Here is a 17,285-nt window from a genome sequence, read left to right on the forward strand (position 1 = left end):
GTCTCACGTGTGCAAACAGCTGCTGTGGAATGACACGAGCACCTTCCAAGGATGCATAATCTCACCACACCCCATAGGCAGGCTGAGACAGGTGTCCCCAGACAAGGGAACAGAGGTACCTGGGCAGCAGGCAGGTGGAGAGGTGAGAGGCAGGGCCTGTTCCAGATCGTAAGCCTCCAAAACCCTACTTCCCGAGTGGCTCTGATGATTATCCAATAAGCTAATAACCTAAGTGCTCAATAAACATTAACGATGTACCAGACCCTTTACATCATGAGCTAAGGGAATTCCTCCAGCAGCCCTATAAGGCTCGACTGAAGAGCCCTAGGAAGGTGAAGAGCTTGCCCAAGGAAATCAATTGAGTTAGTCTCAGAGGTTCTTAAGCAGGGAAATCTGGTGAAACACGGTGTGGGGACATCTCGGGTTGTCACAATTCATGGTAGGCAGGTGGCAGGGATGCTGAATTTCTGCATCCAGCAGGACTTCCCCACCTGAATGCTAACAGCACTTCTCAGGCGAGAAACACTGTTGGGTTTTTTTGTTTTGTTTTGTTTTTTAGCAAAGGCAGAGCCAGTATCTGAACTGGGGCAAGTCGACCTCGAGAGCCCCTGCTGATCTCACTACTTCATTCTGCAGCTTCAAAGACGTTCTTTAAGCCACGTGGCCTACTTCCCCCTGCAATGACTGGTGGCCCCGTGGCCAACATGTTATGGTAACTTCAGCATGTAGAGAACAGATCTTGATCTAGGAGGAAAAGTGCATCTCTCCAACAGAGAAAAGATATTCAAGACGTATTCCGTACGGGGGCTATAGCTCAGAAGGTAGTGCTATGGGGAAGTGCTTTATTTTACTATTATTATTATTATTTTTTTTTTTAAGATCAAGGCATTGCTGCAAAGGCTGCAGTGTCATAGAAGAGAGAGGAGTAAGAGAATATGAAGCAGACCATGAGTAACACCAAACAACGGTTAGCGATCACATATGTTCCGAGATCGGAATGCCCTGAGAGACTCTTTGTGACTCAAGCGTTCGGAGAAGGCGTCACAAAGAAAGCAGGACTTCAATCAGGCTTCAGAGGTGGAACTGATTCCAATCAGCACAAAAGGAGGAAAGAGAAAGAGCAGAACAAAGGCAAGGGTGCAGAAGTGAGAATCAGCGTGCCAGGATGACGGGCACACAGGAGAGCACGCTGGATGAATCGTAGGATTCATTTATTCAGAGCAGAAAGGGGCAGGGGACCGAAAAAGGTAGGTTTGCATGGGATTGGGGGAAGATTTCAACTATACCCAAGGAATTCCAATCAGTCTTGTAGGACATAGGAGCCACCAGAGGCCAAGTGCAGGAGAGATGAAAGTGGTCATTTCAGTAGAGGACACACTGGACAAGAGCAGGTGAGGCGAGGGGTCAGTTAGAAGTCCTCCCAATAAACCCACCAGGACCAAGAGCCTCTGTAGGTGGTACCAACAGAAATCAGCCGACGAGCCCTACCAACTCCTCCTGGGTACCCTTTCTGTGCTCAGTTGGACAGGAAACCATGTCGGGAGGCTGAGAGAAAAGAAAGGGTTGAATTTCACTTTTTATTTTATTTTTTAAAAAGATTTTATTTACTTGACAGAGAGAGAGAGAGAGAGAGCACAAGTAGACAGAGGGAGAGGGAGCAGCAGACTCCATGCTTGGCAGATGTAGGGCTCGACCCCAGGACCCTGAGATCGTGACCCCAGCCAAAGGCAGACATTTAACGGACTGAGCCACCCAGGCGCCCCCCACTTCTTATTTTATAATCCCATAACCAGAAGAATGATGGCACGACTGCTAATTAAAAACAAAAGCCAACAAAAAACACATTGAGGAAGGGGAGTTTAGCTATCGTATCTTCCAGGTAGAAATGTCAAGGGACAGGATCCCTGGGTGGCGCAGCGGTTTAGCGCCTGCCTTTGGCCCAGGGCGCGATCCTGGAGACCCAGGATCGAATCCCACGTCCGGCTCCTGGTGCATGGAGTCTGCTTCTCCCTCTGCCTGTGTCTCTGCCTCTCTCTTTCTGTGTGACTATCATAAATAAATAAAAATTAAAAAAAAAAAAGAAATGTCAAGGGAACAGTAAAAGCTAATTGGAGAGTCACCGCTGAACCTCTGATTGTCATTCTCAGATACAAAATGAGAGCTTTCCCATCAGATGGCTTTCGGGAGACCAGCGTCTGCGACTTCCATGCTAACCGTGAGGTTGGGGGCTTGAACCTTAACACTATGCTCCTGTTGAGGCCCCTAGCCCTGAATTTAGGCTGGCCCTGAGACTTGCTTTAACCAACATAATGTGTCAGAAGTAATGTTGTGCTGGTTCCAGGCCGAAGTCCTAAGAAGATCCGTTACCCTACTGGAGGGATTATGTGGAGAGACCACGCGGAGAAAGAGAAGCCCTGAAATGATAAAGAAACAGAGAAAGGCCCAGTGTCCCAGGATCCCGGGGTCCCCACCTGAGCTCAGCCCCGGCCCACTCTCCAGCTGAATGAAGCTTCCTGAGTAACCACCACCGACCAGACAAGCCGAAGAACTGCCGGGCCAAGCCCAGCTCAGATTCCAGAATCATTAACAAATAAAAGAGTCGCTGTTGCTGCTTTAAGTCACTAAGGTTTGGGGTGGTTTGTTACGCGGCAATAGATAGCCACACCAGAGTGCCCCGCTGGTGCACGCGAAGCTCCGTGGTGCATGCTTAAGGTGCATGCTTATCGTGAGTGATGCGAAGCGTGAACCTAAACAGCGACACGGAATCACAGCCATCTACAAACTACTGGTGCCCAGGCTTTGCATATACTTGGCACCTGTGTACGCATTTGTAAAATGGATGCATAGCAATCAGTCCGATTTTAATAGATGCTAGAGAAGCGGGTCCAAAGCTTACTTATTCCTGCAAACCTTCCTAGGAACTTGTAGCCTGCAACATCAGGAAATGTTCTCGCCAATCCATCCGCCTGTCATCCCCGAGGCTCCTGAAGCCTGTTTCCTCTTACCCATTTGGATGGATAACAGCTGGTCACTGTCCCCACGTCCACCGACGTGGCCCCGTCCTCGGCTTAACCGAGTTCTCTTTTCATCAGGAAAGAAGGCTAACTGCATTTTGACTTCCGCAAACTGATTTTCTGAACCCTTTCTGGGGCGGCACTGTTTAACAAGAAAGATCCTGGGGATCTTGTGGAAGTGCAGTTTCTGCTTCAGGAGGTCTGGGCTGGGGCCTGAGAGTCTGCATTTTTAGCAAGTCCCAACTAGATACCACCGCTGGCAATCCAAGGGCCACACTTTGCATGGCCCTCTTGTGTGGTAGAGGAGGAGAATGAAGTACAGAGAGAAGGTTCTATTTCTATCAGCAACTTGAGGCCCCCAGTCCAGACTGCACGTTCCCCAGGGAAGTGTTAGCTGGAAACCAGTGTGAGCCATCAGGGCAGGCCTTTCCTCGCCACAGAACACTGGTCTGGAAGCAGGTACTTCCTGGCCACCTAAGGAAAACCCTGATGCATTGGAATCAGACCCAGAGCTTATGAAATGCAGATCCCCAGGCTTTCCCGCTAGAGACTGACTCAGGGACTCTGGCACGGGGCTCCGGAAACTCCATGGGAGATTCTGATGCCAAACTGAGTTGGGGATTATTCATCCAGACTACTTGTGAGGCGGCGACCCCCAGAAAGTAAGACACAAAATGATTTGCTAGCCAATACTTATTAGGGGGCTTCTATGTTCCAGGCACTGTTCTTTTTTTCCTTTTTTTTTTAAGATTTTTATTTATTCATGAGAGACACAGAGAGAGAGGCAGAGACGCAGGCAGAGGCAGAAGCAGGCTCCCTTAAAAAAAAATAAAATAAAAAAAATAAAAAAATAAAAAAAGAAGAAGCAGGCTCCCTGTGGGGAGCCTGACGTGGGACTCAATCCCCTGAGGATCATGACCTGAGCCAAAGGCCGACACCCAGCCACTGAGCCACCCAGGTGTCCCCCCACCCCAGGGACTGTTCTGATTTAAGTTGACACCAAATGATCCAAACCCCACCACAAGTCTATCTAGGAAGTACTATCATTCTTCCCATTTTACAGAAGGTAAAACGAAGGCTTGGAGCAGCTGTGTAACACGGCAAAAGCCACTCTCTTAGCAAAGGGGCTGAGCCAGGATTAGAACCCAAGTCCTTAACTCAAGTCTACATCGTAACCACCATGCTCCAGTCCTCTGATCTACAGCAAAAGTAAGCTCCTTGAAAAAAAAAAAAAAATAAAAAACCAAGGGTAAAAAAATGTTTGATCAACTGGGAGCTATGTCTCCTCCAAGGAGAAGTCACACACCACTAGCGCTCAAGAATATCAACACGTGTTCCTCGCGAGAGGAATGGTAGGAGATGATCTGAATCCAATGTGGTAAATCCTGAGTTAAAAGCAAACTAAAGAGATTTCTTCCTGTAGAGCTTCCCCGGCAACCGTGAGCACATTAATATCCAAGGGTGGAAGGCGCCTGTTGCGACACTCTCCAGACGCATCGACCACAGAATCCCTTTGTCCAAGAGCATCTCGAGGTAGGATGAGGATGCCAGGGACACCGCCTCCCCCCCTTTGGGGACCGTGGGCCCAGAACGGTGCTTTTCAGAGTGTAGCATGCAGGGGAAGCACCTGGAGACCCTGATAAAAGGCAGGTTCTCATTCACCAGGTCTGGGTGGGGCCCGAGAGTCTGCATTTCCAGCAAGCTCCCAGCTGATGCTGAGGCTGAATCACACTTGCCCCGAACAAGACCTGGAACAGGACGCTGGCTGGCTCTGCTCTGCGCTGCCTCCGCAGACAAGCCTTACTCCATCCAGCTCGTCCGCCCCATGAGGACACTCCTGATGGCAGATTTCGAGAGGGCCCGGCCACCGTGTGTCTCCCCAAATCCCACACGTGGAACTGGTCCACCCCCTGCAAGTTTCACCACAGCCCCTGGGGTTAAGGGGGGGGGGATCCAGACTTTCTAGAGAGGCATCTGCCCCAGGGTCTGCACCCCAGCAGCCCTCCTCCCTGTCTGTCCACACACATCACACCCCTGCCCAGGCCTCGCGGAGAGCCCTCCTTCTGCAGGTGAGGTCCACTTGTCAGGGAGCTCACTCCCCCGCTGCCCCCAGGGCTGCTGGGGTCCCGCTGCAGGGAAGGAAGAGGAGGTAAAAGGAGGATAAGCAGAGAGCGAGGAGGCCCCGTGAGGTCTTGTGACCGACTGGGCCTCCTGGTGCCGCCGAGGTGGCAGTGCCAACGCGCACTGCTGAAATCCTTGGCCTGGCTCCGAAGCAAACTCCCAATCCAAACAGGCCCTAGTGTGCCTCCGAACAGACTGTGTAAATAAGGGGGGGGTGGGGAGGGAGGGGAAAAAAAAACCCCAACTGGCCACAGATCCCGCTTTCAAACACGTTGAAACAAAATAATCCCTCTCACTCCCTCCTGCTCCCTCTTTTTTTTTATTTTTATTTTTTTTATTTTTTAAATTTCCACTGGTGCCGAGGCCTCAGTGGAGCCTGGCTGGCGGCGTGTTAGAGCCTGCAGCCTACCTGTCCTGCATAGGAATGAAGCCTGGAGGAGTTACATGATATGCCCGCGCTGCAGGCCCAAGGACTACAGCTACCGCATTCAGAGTCCAGGAAACAGAGAAAAAGCTGTTCTCGGAGCTCCGCTGGGAAGGGACCTGGAGGGGAGGGGGGTCAGGAGGGTGGGGGTGTGCAAGTCAGCAGGGGGAGCGAGCTGCATGAGAGCCAGTCCCATTAACCTGGCTTTGACCAGGGTGGCCCTGCCTCCAAACTGCAGACCCCCAAAGCAGGGAACGGACCCCACAGAACGGAGCTGGCAATACAAAGCCCTTGAGGAGCTCATCCAGGCCAGCCTCTCCCTCCCCAAGGGCTCTCTGAACTCCCAAGTGTGTGCACAGACAAGGGGGCAACTTGCTTGTGGTTTGTTGCTGGTTTTGTATTCGGTTTTGAACTTTCTAATGGCAGGGCGGGGCGGGAGGAGCGGGAGGGGGGCCGGAGGGGGGGGGCATGAGTCATCTTGCAGATGAGAACCCATCTCCCCCTCTCTGCAAGTTGAAACAATTGAGTTGTCTCTCCTGGTTCTTGCCAACGTCTCTTACTCAATCTTGGATCAAAAGGGCGGTGGGGAGGGAGGCCGGGAACGGGAATCCAGACAGTTCTGTGCCTCTGACATCAGGCCCAGCTGTTGGAAGCGCGCTGAGGATATGTGACCCAGAAGGGGAGCCGGGACCGGCTTGGCAAAGTGGGTGAAGAACACTGCAGAGGGCGACCCAGATCTGGGGGAGCCAGCGGGGACGGTCCCGTCCTGGGGGAAGGGGCGGCCTCCGGGGTGACCTCCCCGGGTCACAGCCACTCACCATGTCCCTCCTCACTCGTGTTCTTAGAATCAGGGCTGGGACTGTAGCCTGTGCACAGGCTAATCGCCTGTAGGCATTTCACTGCGATTATTTACAATCGTCGCTACTCAGAAGAGACGAGACTCAGCCGGGTGAGCCCAATAGCCTGCGGCTCGGCAGGAAGAGAAGTCTAGGTCCCACGTCCAAGAATATCAGCAAATCCTCATGAAGCATCCGTTGTTGTAACGCAATTGAAAAAGCCCTGGTTTGAGGAGCCCGTCTGACACGACCCAGGTCTGCGGGCAGAGCCAACGCCACGCCCATTGTGGGATCCAGGCTGCCTTTTCAAAATGAAAAAAGGGGAAAAAAAATCCCTTATACATGAATCTCCATTTACCATGTGTTCATTTGGCGTGTTCGTTTGGTCTGCACTCGTAGACTCTATGCCGAACACAGAGGAGAGCCCAGAAAAATCAGACAGGGCGATCCCAGCTTTTAAGGTGTGTCTGCCTTTTGCTAGGGGGAGAGCCCAGTGACCCACCAGAGCGCGGTGGCTCTTGTCGCTTCCGAGGTGCACCTGTGAACATAAGGAGACTACGAGCAGGCCCTCCCGGCGTGGCATTCTGCACCGGGCACATGCTGAGGGCCTTCTAGGCAGGGGTTCTGGGCCCCACAACCGCCTTGTGAGGTGGAAACCCCTACTATCCCATTGCACAGGGGAGCACATGGAGGCTCTGAGGCTCAGCCCACATGCAGGGTCACAGGGGTGGCAGGTGACAGTGTGTGGCTGAAGGCGCTTCCTTCCCGTGACCTCTCACAGCACCGGAAGTCAAGGCGCTCCCAGACAGAGCTCCAGAGGAATAGGCAGCAGGCCTTACATGCCTCCACACCACCCTCGGCCTCTAGGTTAGCACCGGGAACAGGAGATCCTGAGACCGTGTTTGCTGAATACATGGATAAAAACTTGCAAGGCGGGGGTGGCACCTGGGTGGCTCAGTGGTTGAGCATCTACCTTTGCCTCAGGTCGTGATCCCAGGGTCCTGGGATCGAGTCCCACATCAGGCTCCCCACAGGAGCTTATGTCTGTGCTTCTCTCTCTGTCTCTCTCATGAATAAATAAAATCTTTAAAAAAAAGAAAAACTTGTAAGAGGGAAAAGCTACTCTATCCCTTTATTCAGATATTTATTGAGCATCTACTATGTGTCTCTCCCTTGGCTGTACATGGGGATCCAGCTGAGCTGAGAATGCTCAGGTCTTGGGCTCGGTCCGGTGACAAGGGTGTTGCTAGAGCCTCAGGAACAAGCTGTGCCTGCACAAATCCCCAAGGGGGGCCTACTGGGCTTCCCAGCACTGGGAATCTGGTAGGGACACATGCCCTACCGTGAGGGTAGGGGAGAGAACGGATCTACGAGAGAGACAGGATATAATCAGAAAGCTCTAATTTGCTAAGAGAAAGGAAGGCTCCTGAGGTCTCCAGAGGTCAAACCAGAGGTAAGCTGGCTCGTCGTGCTTCTTCACGGAAAGCTCCCTCTTCCCACCATGACAACCTGCTCTGTGTCCAAGCAGAGGTGACACCCCTAACACACAGTGAGGACACAAGGTCCACCCTCCCACCCACCAATATGGCTAACCCGCTCAAGAGTGACCGCTCTGCATGCAAAAGAGGGGAGAAGCCACTGGAACATTTGTAGGCAGTCGCTGGGAGTGCAAAAGCGTGCGGGTGCGTAGGGAAGAGGGCTGATGGTTTCTTACAGAACCAAACTGGTAGCTATGCTATGACCCCTCAATTCTACTCCTAGTGACTTCCCAGAGAGGAAGACGTGTGTCCGCGAGAAGCCGTGTTCAAGAAAGTCCACAGCAACTTAATTCAGTGCAGCCGGAAACTGGAATCGAGGCAGGTGCCCATGGATAGGACAGTGGATAAACCATGGGTTAGTCAGTCAGCAGAGCCATGTGCAGCAGCAGAGCCACCAAGCCTAGGTGCGCAACAATGGGACGAATCTCAGAGACGTCATGCAGAGTCCAAGAGTCGTCACACGATGGAATACCTATATAGGGCCTGACTCTGGCAAAACTAATCCAGACAGAAAAATAAAATCAGAAGAACTGATTAGTGCCACTATTATGGCTCTATCTATGGGGGTGGGGACGGACTTTGGCAAAGGCCACGTGAGAACGCGCTGGGCGCCCGGAGCATCCACACCCTGGGGACACTCGAGGTGTGTGCAGCACCGTACACGCCGATGGTGCCTTCGAGGAAGCAGAAGGCCCGCAACCAATTACTGGCTTCTAGTTCAAGATACGCAAGCTGTGCTCTGGGAGGGAACTGACGTCTGCAGCTTACTCTGAATGGATCAAAGCAAAGGGGACAGAGAAACGCGTGGACATCAGGCTGGCTGTGTGATAAACTGAGTCCGGCAGAGGTCAATCACGGAATCGGGGTGGCGGGTGTGTGGGCGCTCGCTGCAAAATGCTTTCGATTTTTATGTATGTCTATAAATTTCCACAATAAAATAGGGGGCGTGGGGGGGGGTAAAACTGGAAGGCCACCCCGAAACTGCTCCATGTGACCAGCAAGCGGACCTGGTGGGTTTTCAGAGCTGCGGGCACAGACCCTTACAGATTCAGGAGGCTCCGGAGAGAGAGGAGGGGAGCAGAAAGCTTCTGAGGGCTCAGGGCTGGACCCAGGGCCTCCCAAGGCAGAGCTTCACTCTACACAGTCCGGGTCAGGACCAGTCACGGCGGCCTGGGTCTGCAGTCACCCCGTGCTAGGTGCAATTTCCTGTTCCTCGGGATGAAGCACCTCTTGGACTTGGAATTCCTCACCCTAAATAGCGTTAGGGTGAGTTACGTGTAAAATGAATCAGAAACAAGTGGATTAAGTTTCTCAGCACACATAGGGGCTTCAAGAACAAAATAGAAAGGGAACGGGGTCTCTGTTTCCACCCGTGCACAAAACCACCGTTCGGGAGAAATACTTGATTGATTGGCTGATCGCAGTCCGGTACACCAAGGGCTTCTGGGGGCCTCCCCCCCTTTAATATGCAAACGACTGTGAAAAATATTTCTCCTCCTGGAAAGCAGAGGGGAAAGGAAATGCTTTGAAGCCCTCCTGGTTATTTAGTTATTTTTTTCAAAGGTAAGGCGGTATATTTTTATCCAGTATTAAATAAACATTTTTGAAATGGTATGTTCAAAGCGCTCAAGCCTCTGATGTTGGTTTGGGATGTTTTTTGTTTTGTGTTGTGGGGGCCGAGGGAGGATGGTGCTGCTCTCTTGCCAAATGTTCTAGAATCATGGAACATTAGACCCAGGAAGCCTGAGTGGCCAGGATGCTATTGCGGAGGAGACCGCAGCTCCGACGGGCTCTGGGGACCCGGCTCGAGAGGTAAGCAGTGACCCGGCATGGTGGACGCCGGTGGTGGCCTGGCTTCTGGGGCCATGTGCAGAGCGTTCTAGTCTCCGCAGGGAATCGCCAGCTCTGGCTCTGAGCTGACGATCCTGGGGCCACCCTTCCTGGACATGTGAGTTTATAGGAATCGGTCTCCGCTAGGAATGATGGCAATGGCCATCTCCCCGGAGACACGCAGACACTCCACTAGTGCTTAGAGGTAAGGTAGGGTGAGGACATGGGAAGTCAATGAACCTTTATGAGAGAGTCGGGGCTCAGGAAAACAAAATCACACCTCTGAAGGATTTTTCTCAACTGGCCTAATTTAGACACAACATATACAAACACAACCCACAAAGATTATTTGGGCACAGAGCACGGGACAGTGGGATGGGAAGCATAATCATGGTCCTCAAATACTTAATGTTTGAGTAACAGCCCATAAATTCTTACTAAGCGAATTAACAAATAAATATAACGCACACTCGTCTATCACAGAAGTGGTAACGATTAGCATATAATCTTTCAGAAGGGATAGATTAGAGTAAAAAACAGCCAACACCATCAGCCGTCAGGGGCAGGGTCCCCTAGGGGACTGTGGCCTCCACTGTTAGTAACACTGTATGGACTTGGTTAGCTTTTGCCCATGGCCTTAAGAGAACAGAGTTATTAACCCCATTTTCTAGATTTAAGAAAACATTTTTTCAAAAAAGAGCAAAGGCTGTGCTCCGGGTCATGACATATCTTGCCTGCCTGGCTGTGCCCAGAAGAGTGAACTAGGGGCACCTGGGTGGCCTTAGTTGGTTGGGCGTCTGAGTCTCGGTTTTGGCTCAGGTCGTGATCTCAAAGTCATGAGATGGAGTCCAGCATCGGGCGGGGAGTCTGCTTGAGATTCACTCCCTCTCCCTCTGTCCCTCCCTGGCCCCACATGAGTGCATGTGCGTGCGCTCTCTCTCTCTCTCTCTCTCTCTCTCCCTCTTTCTCTCTCTAAAATAATAAATAAATCTTAAAAAAAAAGAGTGAACTAAAACCCTTACCCCAAAGTCTAATGGAGAGAGAGAGAGAGAGAGAGGCAATAATGCCAAAACAATAACAACAAAATTATATTGTGTTCTACTTTCTTTCCCCAAAGGGAATAGGCTTCCCTGATTTTTTTGACATAAAATAATTCTCATCACAAAGTAGAAAATTAAAATCACCTATAATCACAGCACTCAGAGGTAATCTGTTCATCTTGTGTTAAAAATCCTTCCAAAAATTTTAAGTGTGCTCTTACGCTTTAAAAAACAAACAAAAACAACCTTTCATTTGGAGTAATACTAGATTCACAGACAAGTTGCAAAGATAGTACAGAGTACCTGTAGGCCCTTCACGCAGGGAAGAGCAAACGTCATGGGTATTTTATGTAACTACGGCACTTATGTCAAAACTAAGAAATTCAAAAAAAAAACTAAGAAATTCACATGGACATAATACTGTGAACTATGGCTTTCATGTCGGTTATCCCAGTTTTTCAACTGTCTTTGTTCTGTTTCAGGACCTAGTCTGGTGTACCATGCTATAGAGCTCAGAGTTTGCAAACAGATTTTTTTCACTGAACAGCACGCATCATGACGTATTTCGAAGTCAACAAAGAGAAATCTATAGCATTATTTTCAGTAGCTTCCTAGCACATATTCCACTCAACGGAGGGCCGATCCCCCCTCCCCTCAAAGGCTACTCCCATTTGCTTTTGGTTTCCTGCTGTTCCATAAATGCGAAAGCGCAAACCCATGCTGGGCATGTCTGATGATGGCCTCAGAATAAATTTCTAGAGGTGCACAGAGAGGGTGTCAAGGAGTGTGTCCTTCAAGGTGTTTCATCCATGTCGCCACACTCTCCTGCAGAAAGCCTGAGCCCATATGCCTTATCACCTTGTCACTTTAAATTCATTTGGACAATAAAAGATTCTTCTACACCTTACAGAGAAAACCATGGGACTGGAAAGAGTTAATGGACCCTCGGGATAGGCATTCCCCCCTCACACCGAAAACCAGACTCATCATTTCAAAGAGCCACTCAGAAATTAAACCTTCATTCCCTTTGGCTCAAGCTACTCCCACTCTCCCCTCTCCGGGTCTGACAGAGAGAGGGATCTTGGGATCTTTGGCATTTCAATCATGGAATTGCTTTTGGGGTGCAGGAGCAACCCCCACTGGGTTTAATTTCCTTCTCATCTCTCTGTAGTGTCTACAGGAGCTCCTGAAGCAAAGCCTGAGCAGGCCTGGGTAGTAATGCATGCAACAGGAAGGACAAAAGGATTTGGTAGTCAGCAAAGCTGTATGCCTTGTATTTTATTTTTATTTTTATTTTTTTAATGGTGCAAGAAATAGGGGGAGGGGTGGAGATTGCAAAATGGCCTGCATATCTAGCGCTGGCTGGGCTCTCAGTGAGCCGGACCAGGAACCTGCCCAGCATGCTAACTGGAGCCATCGTCTCCCTTTCCAAAAGAAGCCCATATTTTATTTTGAGACTCCTGTTCTTTGATGCAAAAACACTTTGTCCTCATGCTTTGCACTGTAAAATGTTATATATTTGAGAAGCCTGGAAAAGAGGGTGGCAGGGAAGGTTTAGAGAAACGGAGCCAGACCCCATGCTGGGGAATTCTTAAGTGCCATCCTGGCCTGCAAAAAAAGAAAAAAAAAAAAAGAAAGAAAGAAAAAGAAAAAACAAGCTACTGGTCAGAGGGAATGCTCTTCCATGCCAAGCTCAGCTTGAATTAATACACAACACAACCTCTTAAAGGGGGAAACGCTGCTTTCAACTCAGAGCTTCTTCGCCTCAACGCAACTGATTCTAAACGACAGGAAGTTCAGAATATTCTGGGAGGAAAAGGGGCTGCAACATGAGATACTTTCTTCCCCCCAATGTTTGCAATCTTGTCGCTCTGCTCAAGGCCACACCTTCAGGTCAGGAGGGATCAAGTCTTTGCGGCAAAGGATGCCAGTTCATTTCCCCGAGAACAATGCCCAAGGTCTCCCGCTTGTCAGCTCCCTGGGGCCTCTGTGGTCTGGTTGTGTGGCTGCTAAAACCCATTTCGCTTTTGAATTCTGCCCAGAAACTACAGAAGGATCTTCCCAGGGAAGAGAAAAATCTAATTGGTTAAAGGGATGTAGGAGCTGCCCAGAAGAAACCACCCCCTCCCACCCACCCTTTCTGTACAGGGTCCCCTGGCTGTTAGGGAGGTGAGGTGGGATCTGGTTGCAAGGAAGGAGAAAAAAAAAAAAAAAACAGGCTTTAAGATGAAGAGGACACTTTCCCTTGTTAGCTGATAAAATACTATAGTAATTCAATAGGAGCAGGGAAGCGCACAGAGACCTAAGCCTTCAAAGCCAAGGCCCCATTACCCAGAGTGTGTCTTCCAGGGCAAATGAAGCCAGCACGTTACTGCTAAGGGAGACTTGTCCGGCCAATTTGGAAATCTCTGACATTAGGTGACTCAACCTATCAACCTTACATTAAAACCCAAGCCATGACAAGATCAGACCTTGGATTTCTAACTGCCTGGGTGTACGTACGTGTGCCTTATCACGGAGCTGGAGTTTGTGAAGTGACCGCACATTAACCAGGGCCCTGAGCTGTAAGCAATACCCCTCAGTGTTGTGTGTGTTTGTTTTCTTTTAATTGTAAAGAGTTATGCATGCTCTGCAAGCACAAACTGTAAAGAGGGAGGATCCATGGACAGACCTTCGTACTGTAAATAAAACATGCTGCTGGAATCAAATAAAACTTGCAGCAAATTAGGCCTGACATTTAGGAATAACCAGGGTGTTACTGTGCTACATACAACTCCAGCATAAAAGACAAACCTCCTACAGAGGTGACTCAAAGTCAGCTCTGGTGTGGCATTGGGGGGAGCGGGGGTTGCGGAGGGCGGGAGCGGGAGGGAATGGGGGAGAGCAGAGAACTCACTCTAAGTCCCTCTAGAGACTGGATTACAGAGGCTTTAGCCAGGACTCCAGCTCGGGCAGCCTGGATTCAGAATGCCACCCCGGGGGCTGTGTCACAGGATAAACAAAACCACATGACTCCTTCTCTCAGGGTTTTGATTCCAGCCTCAGTAGGTGGCATGCTGAAGCCCACAGAGTTGGCCAGGGAGTGCCGGCTGGAAGGAAGGGGGTGGAGGACCTCAGAGGTCCCCTCCTGCCCCAAGTCACCAGGTCAGAGAAGCCGGCTGGGGGGGGGGGGTGTAATCCAAGGTCAGCAGGGCCCTTCCTCCTTTAAAGATGCTTTAAAGTTGCTTTCATATCACCTATAATCCCTCCAAGTCTGTATGCCCTTGCCTTTAAAGCAAACGTCTGTAGGGACTCTAGAACGTCTTCAGGACCTCAGAACTTGGTCTGGTTGTTCCATCCAGTGTACGGTTGACTTTCCAAGCCAGATCAATCACAGGAATGTGTGGAGTTATATATATGGACACGGGCTTCCAGAACACCCACCCCTGTCTCCCTTCACCTACTCTCAGGTTCCACTGCTCCCCACCACCCTCGCCCTGCCTGGCCTCGAGGAAGATGCGCCACTTCCCATATGCCAGCGCAGAAAGATCAGATGGCAATGTGGAACACAGGCCCCTTCAGGAGAGGAAATACAGGGGCAGCCAGAAGCCATCAAGTGGCAGCAGTGTTCAGTGCTCCCCGCATCCAGGCGGAGGGGAACAAGGAAGAAAGTGAAGTTGGGGGCAGGGGTCCTAATCCCAAGGCTGACTCTCAGTCTGTCCCTGCCTCTCGACCCTTCCAGAAGACAAGAGGAGTGATCTAACTCTGGGGTCCCTCTCATCAGCCCTCCTCACTGGGCCTACCCAGAGGTGGGCAGTGAGGGAGACAGAAGGGAAAGGCACGGCACCCCTGGATTGGCCACCCGAGCCTCTGGGCTACAGCAAAGAGCTGGTGCGAAGATCACAGCTAAGCCCCCCACGCCTGTCTCAAGACAGAGGTGAACTGGGCCACCCATGCTCAGAGGGCCTGACTCCACCTGTGCCCAGCCTAGGCAGGAGCTGGGGTCCACCACATGGCAGAAAGGCTGACTGCGGGGGCTCCGGGATCATTCATTTATGCTGGAAGATTCTGATACACTCGGACCCTCTCCCTTCCCTCATCCTGCTTGATTCCAGAGAAACCCCAGAGTGCTGCTGCTACTCTAGGCGGGGTCTCTTTAAGCAGCCACTGCCAACGCTGTGGGGGATTCATGGTGACTCAGCCCTGGCCCCGGAGAAGCTGGAGCCACTATCGCTCAGCCAGGATATGGCTGCAAGCCCACGAGCTGCTGCGAGGAGACAAAGCCATTCTCTGGAGCCTTCTAAAGCACCCTCCCTTCAGTTTGACAGGCATATTGCAGCCCCAGCCACGCTCCCCAAGTGGACATTCAAAGGCTGGCTGTGGTCTCTTGATGGCTTGAAGGCAAGACAATCGCCTGCCTCGGCCCCAGAAGGGAAGGCAGGCAGCCGCTGGGAAAGGCAGACGGGGGTCTCCGCTTCTGGGCCCCTCTTGTTTAAGGCAGCTCATCTGAGCGTGGATGGAGTTCTGCTTGTTTTCTCCTCAAGAGGCAGGGCCGGGGAAGGAACCAGCAAAGCGAGGGTAGGGAGCCTAGCACAAAGGTGGCCCCAGAAAGTTCAGGAGCCCCGCTCAGATGGCGACTGGCCTCTTTCCACCCGTTTCCAAGCAACACAACACGAAATCCACTGGAACGTTATCACCGAGCCGGTGAACTGGAAGGCACTGGGGGTCACTGGGGCTCACACCCCCACAGCACAGCGCCTAGAGGGCTCAGACACGGGGAGAAGAAGACACAGCCTCTGCCCAGAACCCAACGGCCCAGGAAGCTCCTTTTAGAGCTAATGAAGAAAATGAGGTCCAGTCTCTCGAAGGCAAGATGTTGTGATGGCCTGAGCCCCAGGCCTGTCCTTCCCATTTCATGGATCCCTGATGTGAGTAGTTTCGGGGCCTCCAGGTAAGCACTCACAGCCAGGGTCAGCCTCAGGAAGCCGTGGCAAGTCTACCTGAACCCAACCTGCTGACATACACGTTACGTCCTCCAGCTCAGCTCTCCGCTTACTATCTTCCTTAAGATGCCAGGGCAAACGCCCAGCAATTGTAGCTCATTTCTCCCCCAAGACAGAAATTCCCTTCGCCGGTCTTTATCGGTCTCCCCAGGACCACTCTCTAATTAGATCTGAAATAATTTCATCCCACGGGCTGGGCATCAAGCACTACCCTCCCAGTTGTGCAAATCTGCATGCGTACACGAGTCACGGTGCTCCCAACCAGATCTCAGGGATATTTTAGGAAAGGCGATTTGCATTAAAAATGAAAATCCAGGGATCCCTGGGTGGCACAGCGGTTTAGCGCCTGCCTTTGGCCCAGGGCGCGATCCTGGAGACCCGGGATCGAATCCCAGGTCGGGCTCCCGGTGCATGGAGCCTGCTTCTCCCTCTGCCTGTGTCTCTGCTTCTCTCTCTCTCTCTCTCTCTCTGTGTGACTATCATAAATAAATAAAAATTTTTAAAAAATGAAAATCCAGGGGCACCTGGGTGGCTCAGTAGTTGAGCGTCTGCCTTTGGCTCAAGGTGTGATCCCAGGGTCCTGGGATCGAGTCCCGCATTGGGCTCCTTGCATGGTACCTGCTTCTCCTTCTGCCTATGTTTCTGGCTCTCTTTGTGTCTCTCATGAATAAATAAAGTAAAAGATTAAAAAAAAATAGAAAATCCACTGAACAGCAAAGAGAGGTGACGTCAATTAGATCTCAATAAATCTGAGTTTATTGATATAAACCTGAGTTTAGAAAAGGTCTACAGAATAAATAAATAAATAATAACTAACTAAATAATAAAATAAAAAAAAAGAAAACAAAAGGTCTACAGGTTCATCCTTCCCAGAGAAAAAAATGAACACACATACACATACAATTAGGGAGAAAATAAGAAGGAAATCAAGCACCTCTTTGCTTGATTGAAATGTGAATGAAAAATCAAAAGCTCCCAAGAAGGCCTTCTGAGGAGCCTGCAGCTAGAACCCTGACCTATTTCTGCTCAGGTCTCCTGAAAGGCCCACGGAGCGCCAGCCAAGAATCAGGTGCCGTGCAAGGAGCATCCACGCCCTCTGCTCCTATCACAAGACACACACACAGGCTGAGGGCAAATGATTCACAGACGTGGGACCAAACCAAGAGGTTTCACAACAGCCAAGAAACAGAACCACCAATGCGCCCGCCGACATCCCCGCAGCCTGCCTCGCACAGTCACCTAGTAGGTGTTCAAGAAACTTCACAGGATTCCACTGGCCCCGTGTCAGGCTGCCATGTGAGGGACCGGGCGCTCGGGCAGCATCTCGACTCTCCCACACTTTCCGCAGGCCCTCCGTGTCACGTGTGATTAATGAGCGCCATGTCACCAACGTCCCAGGGGTCAGCCTACTGGAATGGAAACACGAATGAGTCGGGAATGGCCTTAGAATGGAGGAATTCCAAAAACGGTGAAGCGAGAGAAAAAAAAAAAATGGGGACA

At 50.9% G+C, this 17,285-nt stretch overlaps 2 long non-coding RNA genes across 9 annotated transcripts in view; one reads left to right on the forward strand and one right to left on the reverse strand.

The window, feature by feature from the left end:
- LOC140607075 (uncharacterized) overlaps window positions 1-17,285 on the reverse strand; it is a 175,851-nt gene that overhangs the window by 98,673 nt on the left and 59,893 nt on the right. The gene's annotated exons all lie outside the window — the stretch shown is intronic.
- Window positions 890-2,621, forward strand: LOC140607076 (uncharacterized). Its single transcript, XR_012009250.1, has 2 exons — window positions 890-1,247; window positions 2,148-2,621. It is a non-coding gene; the product is annotated as an uncharacterized lncRNA (long non-coding RNA).

The sequence above is a fragment of the Canis lupus genome, chromosome 16 (assembly GCF_048164855.1).
Source record: "Canis lupus baileyi chromosome 16, mCanLup2.hap1, whole genome shotgun sequence".
Taxonomy (NCBI): domain Eukaryota; kingdom Metazoa; phylum Chordata; class Mammalia; order Carnivora; family Canidae; genus Canis; species Canis lupus.